Here is a 13,041-nt window from a genome sequence, read left to right as displayed (position 1 = left end):
TTCCCCTCCCCAGCAGGATGAGCAGCAGGAGTGGAGGCATCAGTAGCAGCAACCGTACTGGTTTAGTCTGCAGCCATGGGGTGAGGCAGGCCAGTGGTGGCCCAAACCTCCCTGAATACTGGCTTGAAATAAATGATGGCATAGATTATAACTATGTAAAGCCCTGGCTAATACTCCAATTAACTTTGCAACTTAATATGTGCTCAGAAAATTTTGAAAACATTGATTTTATTTTTGAGCACGGTTCTAATTTGAAATTTGTCAGAATATTTGGGAATCAAAGATTGTATGTTATTTGAGGTTCTCTGCCTGTCTGCTTGCCTTCCATTTTTCCTTCTTTCTCTCTCTCTGTCTTTCTGGCTCTCTTGTCTCTCTTCTTCTTTCCCTTCTTCATTTGTTTCTTCCTTCCATTCCCCCTTCCTTCCTCATTCTTGCTTCTTTCTTTCTTCTCTTTTTATCCCTTTCTTTGGCCTTCCTTTGTTACTTCATTCCTTATTCTTTCTTTTTTCTTTCTCCTTCGCTCCTTCTCTCTTCCCGTCCTCCTTTCTTCTTCCTTCTCTCTCTTTGCCCTTCTCCCTTCTTCCTTCCTTCCTTTCTCTCTTTTTCATACTCTCTTGCCCTATCCCTCTCTCTCCCCCTTCAGTTTATACTTTTCTGACAGCCACCAATGGCAAACAATGTAAAAGACAGTATTTGTCTTGGTTCCAGAAGCATCCATCTACAGCAGACTGGATCCATCTTGTTGCTGACTTGATCCACAAGAGTGTGTCCGTGGGGACATTCTGAGAGGTTGCTCAGCTCCTGACAGCCAGGACTCAGGAGGAAACAAAGAGTTGAGGGTAACCTATTCTGAAGCATACTTAGAGTGACCTACTTACTCCAAATCACCCTCACCTGTACAGGATTCTACAGGCACCAATGATAGCTTCCATTTTCAAGTTACGTGCAAATTAATCCTCTGAGGAAGTCATTGTTCAATGTTGGGTCCTTTAACTGAGGTCTGTCTAGTACTTAAGACTATTCCTTTAAAACACAAACCTTTTTTAGAATACTTTATATCTAAGCCATGCCAACTTTATTGCTTACATATTAAATATAAATGGTGGCTGAAACTTATGTAGAAGAAATTCATGTAGTCAAAGAAAAGAGCAAAACTATTATTATATTTAAAATACTTTTTTAAAAAGCAATAATGTAGAAATAAAGCCAATTTTAAATTTTCAGAAGAGAAATTTGAACAGAAATCTACAACTATAAAAACATACACACACAAACAGATATATGTGTTTGTGTGTGTGTGTGTGTGTGTGTGTGTGTGTGTGTGTGTGTGCGCAAGTTTCAGTTATTTGTATGGGGGCATCAGAGGAGAAAAGAAGTCACCATGGCTTACAGGTGTATTGTGACCTCATGAACATGGCACTCAGCCTGTTGGATGTTGGAGTAGGAACAGAACAGGAAGAACATGGTAAGTGTTATCTCTGGGTGATTGACAAGTAAATAGATAAAATAGCATTGATAGCTAATATGTGCCCAGCTTCATTGCCTCGAGGCTTTGAATAAACATGAAGGTTTTGTATCTTTTATTTGGGAACATATGATTTAAGGTAGGGTAGAAACTACCAAATAATATTTACCACAATTGTGTGTGTGGTGTGTATGTGTCCAATAATATTAACCTCTAAGGGAAACCATACCTGAACTAGAAACTAGACATGTCACACTAACAAATAAAAACCTAGGATCAGGATTGAGCTTCAGTTTATGAGTTGTTGGCCAATGGGTTCATTTACAATCCTGTGCCTTATAGGCTGTTGCCATTATTCCTAGTATCCCCTTAGAACTGAGCAGTAGGACCCTATTACTGAATTCATTTCATACCTGAGGCACAGAACATGGAGTTATCAATCTGGTCCTTACCTGCAAGCTTTGTCCCCACTGGGGTTCTGGAAGATACCATGCGCAGTATGGAGGAGAAAAATAATGCCTAGTGTCACTCAGTTAAAACCTTGCAAGTACAACAATGGCCTTCCTGACAATAAAGGCCCTCAGGTAAAATAGTTAATCTAAAGAGACAGAAGTAAACAACTTCTTTCTGATAGAATTACAGGTTGGCTCCATGAGATGGAACTTATAACTGATACTATTAAAGGGACAGAGGGGCCCTGGTTAGAAAAGGTCACAATCTTAAAATGACTTATTGCTATACTCATAGATCAGGGAATTTTTCAGCCCTGATGAGAGTTGCAGTAGATATTAATTACCACAAAGATTTTCCAAATGGTCTATGTGCAGAAAACAAGTGTGTGGAGTGCACAGTTCTAAATCTGACTTTCCTACCTCACCTTGATGCTCAGGGACTTTTGCATAGAGGCAGCAGATGGATTGTAAGTGCCAAAGGTAAGAGACAACATCAAGAAAACAGTATTATCAGCTATCAGAAACAATGTCTTAACCAAATACTTAAGAAAATGGTTGCATCTAGAGAATATCATCCTGAGTGAGATAACCCAGTCACAAAAGAACAGACATAATATGCAGTCACTGATAGTAGGATGCTAACCCCAGAGGCTCGGACTGCCCCAGATACAACTCACAGACTGTGTGAAGCTCAAGAAAAAAAGAAATCAAAACAAAACAAACAAACAAACAAAAAAACATTATGCTCAATCCTTACACACCAAGGAAACGTTGACTAATTCTGGGTTACATCCTGTTTTACATGTACTTTTTGTTCATTGTAACTAGTAAGACCTTAATGCAGAGTAGCAAACCTTAAAAAAAAAAAGAAAAAAAAAAAACCCAAGCACTGACAAAAATATATTTGTATACATTCATGCAAAAAAAAAAAAAAAAAAAAAAAAAGAAGAAAGAAAAAAAGCACTATTATCCAGATGCAACAGATCAGATGCATATGTTTACTCAAAGTGACTTTTACAGACTGCACATGACCTGGATAAGTTCTAGCCAGACAAAATTTTAGCAGGGAGTTGGGGCATGGCATAAAGAAGTTGATAAGTAACACCAACAGTGGCTGAGGAGCAATTAACCTTTTGGTAACTGCTAGAAAAACTGTCAGTTTTGGTTAATGACTATACACTATGGCAGGGGCCAATCTCAAGACTTGTGCTGAAAATACAAATTTGACAAAATAAGAAAGGAAGAAAAAAGGCTCAAAGTTGGATGGGACAAATTGGTAGGGTTGAAACTGTGATGCAAGGATTAGTTGAAAGAGGCTAATGTATTATGAATGAATTGCATATAACTCCCAAAGAAATAATACAATATTTTAAGTAGTTATAAATAATCAGAAAGTTGATTATATTAATAGTAGAAAACAAAACAAAAATTACAAGCTATTTAAGAAAAAGTGATTTGTTTTAAAGATGCAAGAAAAATCTCAGGCATTTCAGGAATTAGCCTAAATGTATTATTAAGAATGTAGAAAAAATTTCTCTATTGGCAATTATTGAAGACATGACTATTATGATAATTTAAAATAATAATATATGCTTGAAGATATAAGCCTATATGTTTGGAGCAAACAGAAGGAGGTTATAGAACTCTGGCTTCCTGATCAGTACCATACACATACATACATTCATACACACACACAGATACAGACACACGCACATTAGACACAGACACATTAAGACAAAGAGAGCAGTAAAATAATAGTGTTGTTCCATAAATATGCCTATATATAACTTTATCTTACTTTTGAATGTTTATTAGTTAAACATGACTTTTATATGATTTGTAAACATGGACAATGCATTTATATTTACTGATTCTGCTCAAATGTATTAACAAAGGTAAATGTGTTTAAATCCAACATCTACCCCCAGATATTTGCCTTAATTTTTCTGTTTATAGCTATGAGTTCTTTATTTTTATACCTCAGCTTCTAAGATAAAAAATCTATTATTAAAATATATTATTAGCGGTTGTATCTGGTCTGAAAGCACAGATTGGCTTACTATCTGCTTTCATTAGTTGAACCTGTTACAGACATGAACTCCTGCATTGATACTTGGAAAAGTTGGATACTTTACTCTGTGTTCAATCAGTAAACTGTTATCTGCCAGAACTACAATCATCACTTACACCAAATCAAATGATATTCAGGGGAAAACAAATGGAAAGAATTGTGACAAAAACAGTCTATAAGACACTTAATTTAGTTATAAAAAACTTAACTTAAAGCTCCCTTGCAAGATCATGGTGTTTCTTTTAACAAATAAACAGAATATTGCATCTACATCCACATGGGGGGGGGCGTTCTCAGAGATCACCATTCTTTTTAGGGCACTGAGAGTGCTGATTCGGCAAAAGAGAAACTTTTGGTGCAGAGATAAGACTTAGGGATCAAGTAGATGACGAGATTAAGCTAAGGCTTGAAGCAAAAGTAATGGGTAATATGCTCCCAAATTGAAAGGCTTTTTAAAGTACAGGTTTTACTGCTAACTCTGGAAAAACCAAAAGCAGCTTTGCTTCCTCAAGTAGCAGAGGTATTAGGAGGATGAAACATAAGCCATTTCAGCGTAAGCGGATTCACTTTGAGAAAGGCACATATCTGTGCTCTGTGGATACTGTGGGCTAATCTGCTGAGGAAATGCTCTTGGACATATAGAAACATAGAATCCAAAGCCACCGTGGTCCAGTGCATTCAGACATTTCACATCCTGGGAGCTTTAGTCCTTTAGAATAATTTGATAAAAGAGAATAGTTCAAAATTCAAGCCAAGTGTCCTTGTTTACATCTTTTTTGGATCTTTTCAGTATTCATCCCATGTCTAAAACTAATGGCATGTCTGGAACCACACTGAAAAATCCTCCCTTTTGTAATGATGTTTTTGTGTTATTATTATTTTTTTTGAGAATTGGCATTCATATATATGCAATCAGATAGAAAAAAATTCTAACAGTGGCCACATTTATACAACTGGAGTTTTTTTTAGTCACTGGCAGATAATAGAGGGTTGAATATCCAGATAATCATAATTTAGTAATTTTGAAAATTGCCTCTGGGTAAAAAAGAAAATAACTTTTGTAGGAGTGCACTTATTATTATTTTAATGGAGGAATCATGGATTTCTTAGATACTAGATATAGGCCTCAAAGCAAAATTTGTGAATAACCACTGTGGATTTCATCTTAATTTCAGAATGCTAAGCATTTCTTCTTGAATTAGACCTTGACCCTTATTGTAGGTGAGTAAACGAAGTTCACATGTAGAGAGGGCTTTAGTATAGTTTGAGGCTGGCATGATTTGTGTGCATGGTCTGCAGATATCCTGGTTTGATCCTTCAGAATATTTTCAAAGTAGTATTTCTGATACACTGCTTCTACTTCTAGTTCCATTTACTTCTGTTTATTGTGTTTTTTTTTAAGTGTTCAGAACATTTCTTGTAGGTGTCATTAGCTACGTTTTCTCTCCTCTATTACAGTACTTCAAAATGTATTTTCTGCACCATCTTCTGTTCCTTTAAATTCTAAAAGCTTTATTCTTTATGTGTCTTATTGAATAATATTTAGCTAATTAAGGTCGAACCACTTTTAATGATGAAGAGGTGAAGTTTATTTGATATATTAGGTTTTTGTCTGATTTAGTTACATAAAAATCACACTTTTACAATTATATACATATATACATTTATGTAAGCAAATTGTTAATTTAATTTATTGATTGTTAATTTAATTAAATAATTTAATTAATTAAACTTTTCATTTAAATAATTGAATTAATAATCATGAATTATGTCTAAAACTGTTTTAAATAAGTCATTTTATATTTTACTACATAATTACTTTTTTCAGTGAAAATGTTCAGAATACTGAATAGTTACTAAATGCCATCACTTGGGCTGAATATTTAACTCATAGTTGTCTGGTATATTCAAGATCCTGGATTTGATACTCGGTAATGGGAGAAGTACACAAAGAACATTTTATAATCATTTCATTATTAAGGCTTAACATTCAAAACATAGCATTTCAACTATATTGTCTCTGTAATCAAGGGTGTAGTATGATGTGTCTTATGTGATTATTCATTCAGCACACTTTTGTTTCCTAAAAGAAAAGAGTGAATGTGCTTGTTCCACTGAATTGAATAGAAATGTTCATCGAAATTCTATCCACTGTGTGTTTTGATTATACATCGTAAGAAATGGATAATTGTTTCTGGAAATACAGTTTATTTATTTCCTGTAGAGTGGAACATTTTCACAAGGATTTATAATGTGGTATTCATGTAATGGTGATCTGCTTGAATTCAGTATCTGAATCAACATGTACAAAACTTAGGCATTGACAGTGTATCCTAGCGAATACAAAAAAATTGGGCAAAGACTTAGGAAACAACATCATCTTCAAGATCTTAAAGGTGGGTGCAAGAATGAGAATGAAAACCTAGAAGGACAATGTCAGGAGATCTCATGGTCAAAGGACCCACCCAGTGAGGGACAACCGCAACAGTTACTGCAACTGTGGGCAGCTCGTGAGTGTGAAACAGACAGGTGATTCTTTGATGCGGATCAGCTTTCCAGCTGGGTCTCCAACATGAGTCAACCCTGAAAGGGTATACATGCAAACAAGAAAAGGGGTCAGCTTGTATTAAGTATTTGTCCAAACATGTGTGTGTGTGCATGTGCGCATTCCTCTGTATGCGTGTGTGTGTGTGTGTGTGTGTGTGTGTGTGTGTGTGTGTGTGCATCAATAAAAGGAGAAGAGGTTATTAATTTAAGATGCAGTAGGAACATGAAGGAGGTAACAGGAGGTTTAAAAATGTTTAAGTGACAAAGTTATATTTTATCTAAAATTAAATAGCTTTATTTGTGAAGAAAGTAAGGTAAATGGGCATTTTATTTAGCCATTTAAAAGGTTATTGTAAAAGCATTTGAAATATCCCCTGGTGTGAGGTTGAATCTCAGGTTGTTTTGATTTGCATTTCCCTGAGGACTTGGGATGTCCAGCCCTTCCTTAGATACTTCTCAGCCATTCCATATTCCTCAATCAAGAATATCTTGTTTCGATTTAAGAAATTTATTCCTATGATGTCACCAATAGTTTCTAATTTATAAGACTTCACAGTAGACCTGAGCATGGTTATTATTTCCTCTAGTGCCTTAGCTCACCAGTCCAGTAACATTCAGCAAATCCAGAAGACAAAGGAGAAAGAGTAGTCTAGAAAGCTAAAAATAGTCATTGAAAACTGATGCATTCCTGTAATAAAATATGCCACAGTAACTTACATGATGTCTGTGTAGTGCCTGCTAAAGCCATTAGAGTACATGCAGAGAGTCCATGTGTTGCTAAAAATGAATAATTTTACCATGAGTAAACTGAAGAATCTATGTACTTTACTTATGTTCACAGACTTTTGTACCCGATTTTTAATAGTATTGTTTAATTCTCTGGCTTCTAACTTCTTGAGTTCTTTGTATACCTTGGATATTAGGCCTCTATCTGATGTGGCATTGGTAAAGATCTTTTCTCAATCTGTAGGCTGCCATTTTGTTTTCTTGACAGTGTTCTTAGCCTTACGGAAACTTTGCAATCTCATTAAGTCCCATTTGTCAATCTTTGACCTTAGAGCACAATCCGTTGGTGTTCTGTTCAGTAAAATTTACCCTGTGCCTATGTGTTCTAAGGTTTTCCCTACTTCTCTTCTAATAGTTTCAGTGCACCTGGTTTAATGTGAAGATCCTTGATCCACTTGCACTTGAACTTTGTACAAGGAGATAAGGAAGGATCTATTCCATTCTTCTGCATGCTGAGTGCCGGTCACCATTTGTTGAAGAGGCTGTTCCTTTTCCATTGAATGTTTATAGCTCCTTTGTCAAAAATCAGGTGACCATATATGTGAGGGCTCATTTGTGGATCTTCTATTCTGTTCCATTGATCAACTTGCTTATCTCTGCAAGAGTACAATGCGGATTTTAACACAATTGCTTTGTAATATAGCTTGAGGTCAGGATGGTGAATCTCTCAGACATTTTCTTGTTGTTGAGGATTGATTTTGATATTCTAAGTTTTTTGTTATTCTAAATAAATTTGCATATTTCTGTTTCTAACTATGAATGATTGGGTTGAGATTTTGATGGGGATTGCATTGCATCTGTAGATTGCTTAGATGAGAGCAGATGCTGGTGAGGGTGATGAAAAAGAGGAAAACTCATCTACTGTTGGTGGGGTTATAAACTGGCACAACCACTCTGGAAATCAGTCTGGTGGTTCTCCCAAAATTGAACATAGTACTATCTGAAGACCCAGTTATTCCACTTCTGGGTATTTACCCCAGAGATACTTGAACATACAATAAGAGCACATGCACCACAATGTTCATAACAGCCCTATTTATAATAGCCAGAAGCTGGAAAGGACTCAAATGTCCTTCAGCAGAGGAATGGATACCAAAATTATGGTACATTTACACGATGGAGTACTACTCAGCTATTAGAGACAAAGACCTTATAAAATTCTTAAGAAAATGGATGCATCTAGAGAATATCATCCTGAGTGAGATAACCCAGTCACAAAAGAATAGAAATACTATGCAGTCACTAATAACTGGATACTAAACTGTTTTTATGTTATGTTCTGTTCTACATGTACTTTATTCTTATGGTAACTAGTGGGATTTCAATGCATGCTATCAATCCTCTAAAAAAATTAAGTACTGACAAAAATATTCATATAGTGTTATGCCAAAATGCCTTTAAGAATCTATATGTGAATTCCTCTTTTTAAAAAATAATATTGTAATAGAAAAAGAAAAAGCAATATCCCCTGAGATAAAGGTTATGTATTGTGAGGCAGTCTGCATGGATGCTGGAAACCAAACTTGGGTCATCTGCAAGAGAGACATCCTGGTTGTTAAACTGCAGATATATTGTTTCAATTCCATAATTAAATATTTACCCAACAATGACTATACAGAGGGTAATATGTAATATAACAGTGTTTTGCCCATTTTACTAACTGTAAGGATCCCCTCCGGGGCAAATACAAGGTCTCAATACACAGTCCAGGCTGACCATAAATTTAGTGATTCTGCTGCCTCAGTCTCTGGAGTGCCAAGGTTACAGGGACTTATCACTACATAGACCTACAAATATTGATAATACCCACTGACACTATACCAAAGCATAAACTCTGAGGATCATTTTCTCAGTAGTAAACTGATTGTTTTCTCTGATGTAAAATCACAGTGCTTGATTTTTTTCCCTTTAAATCCAAACTACTATTATGTAACTTTTCTCCAAAATATTAAATGGATTCATTACAAATTACAGTCTCTGATTTTCTTATTAGCCTGCGTTAAGGATATCCATGTGTTCAATATGCTTGCTCAAGGTTGGTTCACACCTAATGGTTCTTTAGCTCAAATATCTGAGCAGCAAACTGAGCCAATCCTGGAGAAAATGTAGTTGGACAGCTAAGAAAACTGAGCAGTCGAAGAGATGACCAGACATCCTGAGCACCCCAGTCTGGTGTGATTGGGGGATAGCCGATAACCGAATATGCAGTATTGCCAGACACCACTGGGTCTAGTCCATTGCTTCTGCCTGGCACTGCGGCAAATACAGTAGGTATATTATCCCCTTCCAATTCTGCTTTAATCCTCAAAGTTTCATCTGGTCCTTCATGTACGGTTGTTACTCTGAGTTCACACGGAATCCCAAATTTTCCACAAGCCTTCTTAATGTTTTCACAGTGACCAAGGTCCGAGGTTGAACCCATCAGCACTACTACCCTGCATGGACCGTCTGGCTTGAGAAGCAACTCAACTGGGTCTACAATCCACACAAAGTTTTTCTTTACCGTCTGGAGTCCTTCCGGAGTTACTTATTTGAGATCATGGTAGGACTGTCTTTCTGCTGGATCTGATCTCCAGATGGCCATAGTCTCCAGGAATCATTATCTATGACTTTGGCAAGAACAGTCTCTTTGGTGGTCACATCAATGCCAAACTCAATCTTCTTATCAACCAAAGTGCAGTTTTGGGGCAGCCAGTACTACTTCAGAATTTCACAAATAGCTGGTGTGGCATGACTCACTGTTGTCTGCTCCAGTCTTCCCTATAACAAGTCCAGCAACACAAAATTTTGCAGCAATGAGCTGCTCCTCAGACCATCGTGGATCACTTGAAGATTATCTCCACTTTTGGTGGATAAAACACATAGCCCCTACTTTACACCAGAGTTCCTTTTGAGAAAAGATCCAGTTGTTATTCTTCAACATACCCATTCAATTGGAATAATTTCACACTGGGGTTCAGTGAAAGCAGTGTCTCCAAATTTCTTGGTGAAAGCAGTTTTTATGCCAGCTTCCTGTAACAACTGAAGAATGCAGTGGTGATCTTATTGGAGATTGTAGCTTTGCCTTCTGGGTGGTTCTTTCCTGATTCATTTCCTGCTGGAATCTGGTCCTTGGACTGCAGAAAGACCCGTCCTGGATTATCAAGCAATTCAAAGGCTTGTTTTGTTTTACCCCCATAGAGTTTTTCCCAATGTTCAGTACTTTAGCTGTTGCCATTATCCTAGGTGAACTAGAGTAGCAGACCACGCCACAAAAAGCCACAATTGAAATTTTAAATGCAATAGTTCTTGTATTTATGACACATGATTCTGTATGTATATACAGGTAGGATCCCAATACTTATATATACTGGCATATATGTGTGACACATGTGACAGAAATTTTACAATGCTTAAGAAAATGAAATTGGGGGGCTGGCGAAATGGCTCAGCAGTTAAGAACAATGACTGCTCTTCCAGAGGTCCTGAATTCAATTCCCAGCAAGCATCTCTGATGGGATCTGATGCCTCTTCTTGCGTGTCTAAAAACAGCTACAGTGTATATATATATATATATATATATAATCTTTAATAAAGAGGATGAGGTTGGAAGAAATGCCTAGTAGATACACTGATTAATTGATAACATTTTAATGTAATTTTTAAATGTACTTGATCTTGTTATACATGCATATTTTAAACTGCACAAATCCATGTATAACTTACTTAGAATTTTTTATATTTATTACTTATTTTTATTAAGCAAGTAATCTATTAATACTTAGAAATAAATGTAAGTGGTACTAAGATATAATAGAAAATATTATATAAAATCATCAAAACCATAAAAATGCAGAAAACAGAATGTAAGAAAATGACATAAAAAACCAGGTACACAAGTAAAAAACAGTAACATATTATATACCAATGTCAATAATAACTTGGAATGTCCATATTTCAATTGGAAAAGCTAAAAACAATATTATTGCAAACATATAAGACTCTGTTACATATATGTTTAAGAAACCCAGTTAAAATATAACGACTCATACTATATAAATAAGTGAAAAATATTTTGCTACTATAAACTAACAGAAAGTAGTAGCAGAAGTATCAGCTTCAGACTAGACCATCTTTAATGAAAGAGACATTGTCAATGATAAAGATATACACAATAGTAAAAGAGTCAATTCCATGAGCAGGTAAGATATTCTCTGACTAACAATAAATTATTAAACTACATGAGGTAAAAATCGGAAGAACTATAAAGAGAAATTGAAAAATCAGCTGTCATAGTTGGATACTTCAATATCCCTATGTCTGAAATGAGCAGTTTCATGAGGCAGAAAATCGATAAGGGCCTCAGGATGCACGTAGGTTGGCTGTCTGCTTGAATGATATGGACAGATCTGAATCTGATCCTCGGCACTGAAAGCCGGGCACGGTGGCATGCACCTCTAACCCTTGAACTTTTTAAGGAGCAGCTGAGGATCAAAAGTTCAAAGTCATCCTTGACTTCTTTGTGATTCAGCCAGCATGCAATGTGCGAGACACCAGCACAGGGAAAAACAGTCTTTAAAGAACATCAAGACAGAGACAACCTTTAATAAATTCGATAAAGGTGATATCTAATGTCAGTAGAATGTACTTTCTGCTCAAGGGATGCAACAATCTATGTACAGCAAAAAATGGAATACAAGTAATCAAAATAAGAAAGTGAAAGAGATCTAAAACATCATAGACTACACCAAGGTTAAAGAACATATTTCTAAATTACACATTGGTCAAAGAAAACATCTTATGAGAAGTTTTAATAACTAAACATAAAGCCTGCACATCAAAATTATGTAACTGAGCAAAACTAGTAGTTTTTAGCACTGCGTTTCTATATTTATATGAAAGAAAAATTTAAATTGATGCTATAAGCTCCAATAATACAAAATCAATAAAAAGTTAAAAATTGAAAAAGAGAAACACATTATAAGACTTAGAACCAAAATCAGTGAAACTGGTAAAAGGAAATCAGTGGAGCAAATTAGAGAAACCAAAAGTTGAAATGATCAGAAGCTTACAAGGGTTGCAGAAAGAATCGATCACAAAGTGTTGTTGCAGCTGCAAGGTTTACAGGGAGATGAGATATGTGAGGAATACTGTGGACTCTCCTCCCCTCCTACAAACATACAATGTGGGAATGACTGCCAAGACACAAAATCTAGAATGTGATCTGAGAGGGAAAGTACCAATACGGTGGAGTTTGTTCAGAATAAATCTGTTCTCATAAAGACTGTGTTAGAAGAGTAAGAAGAGAAAACCTGAGTGGGTGAAAATACTTGCAAGAGATACATCTGACAAAGGAATATTATCTGAAATTTACAAAGAAAATTTGGCTTTCAATAAAAGAAAAATATGTGATCTAATTTGACGGACTTTGACAAACCCTGCATGAAAAAGAAAACAAAACAAAACAGAACAGAACAACACACCCGCAGCCATGAGTATAAAAGGAAGGGATAGATACAGGGACCGGATTGAAGCTATTCATCTATAGTGTTGCTAAAATATTGATCAGGAAAAACACAAAATGTTGGCAGGACCTTGTAGCAAAATCCTGCTTGTGGCTGGTTGGAATGTAAAATAGTACAGGCACTTAGGAAGGATGTCTGGCAGTCATTATCAAAATAATACATATTTCAGAAATCCTACTGAAAGTGATATTTTGGCGCATAAACAAATACAAAATT

General features: G+C 35.9%; 1 pseudogene across 1 annotated transcript; it reads right to left on the bottom strand.

The window, feature by feature from the left end:
- Positions 1 to 9,282: 9,282 nt before the first annotated feature.
- On the bottom strand, positions 9,283 to 10,538 carry LOC308422959 (bifunctional phosphoribosylaminoimidazole carboxylase/phosphoribosylaminoimidazole succinocarboxamide synthetase-like; annotated as a pseudogene). Its single transcript has one exon. The product of its transcript is annotated as a bifunctional phosphoribosylaminoimidazole carboxylase/phosphoribosylaminoimidazole succinocarboxamide synthetase-like (transcript).
- Between the last annotated feature and the right edge of the window lie 2,503 nt (positions 10,539 to 13,041).

The sequence above is a fragment of the Micromys minutus genome, assembly GCF_963924665.1.
Source record: "Micromys minutus genome assembly, chromosome: 7".
Classification (NCBI taxonomy): Eukaryota; Metazoa; Chordata; class Mammalia; order Rodentia; family Muridae; genus Micromys; species Micromys minutus.
This window is presented reverse-complemented; position numbering and strand designations above follow the sequence as displayed.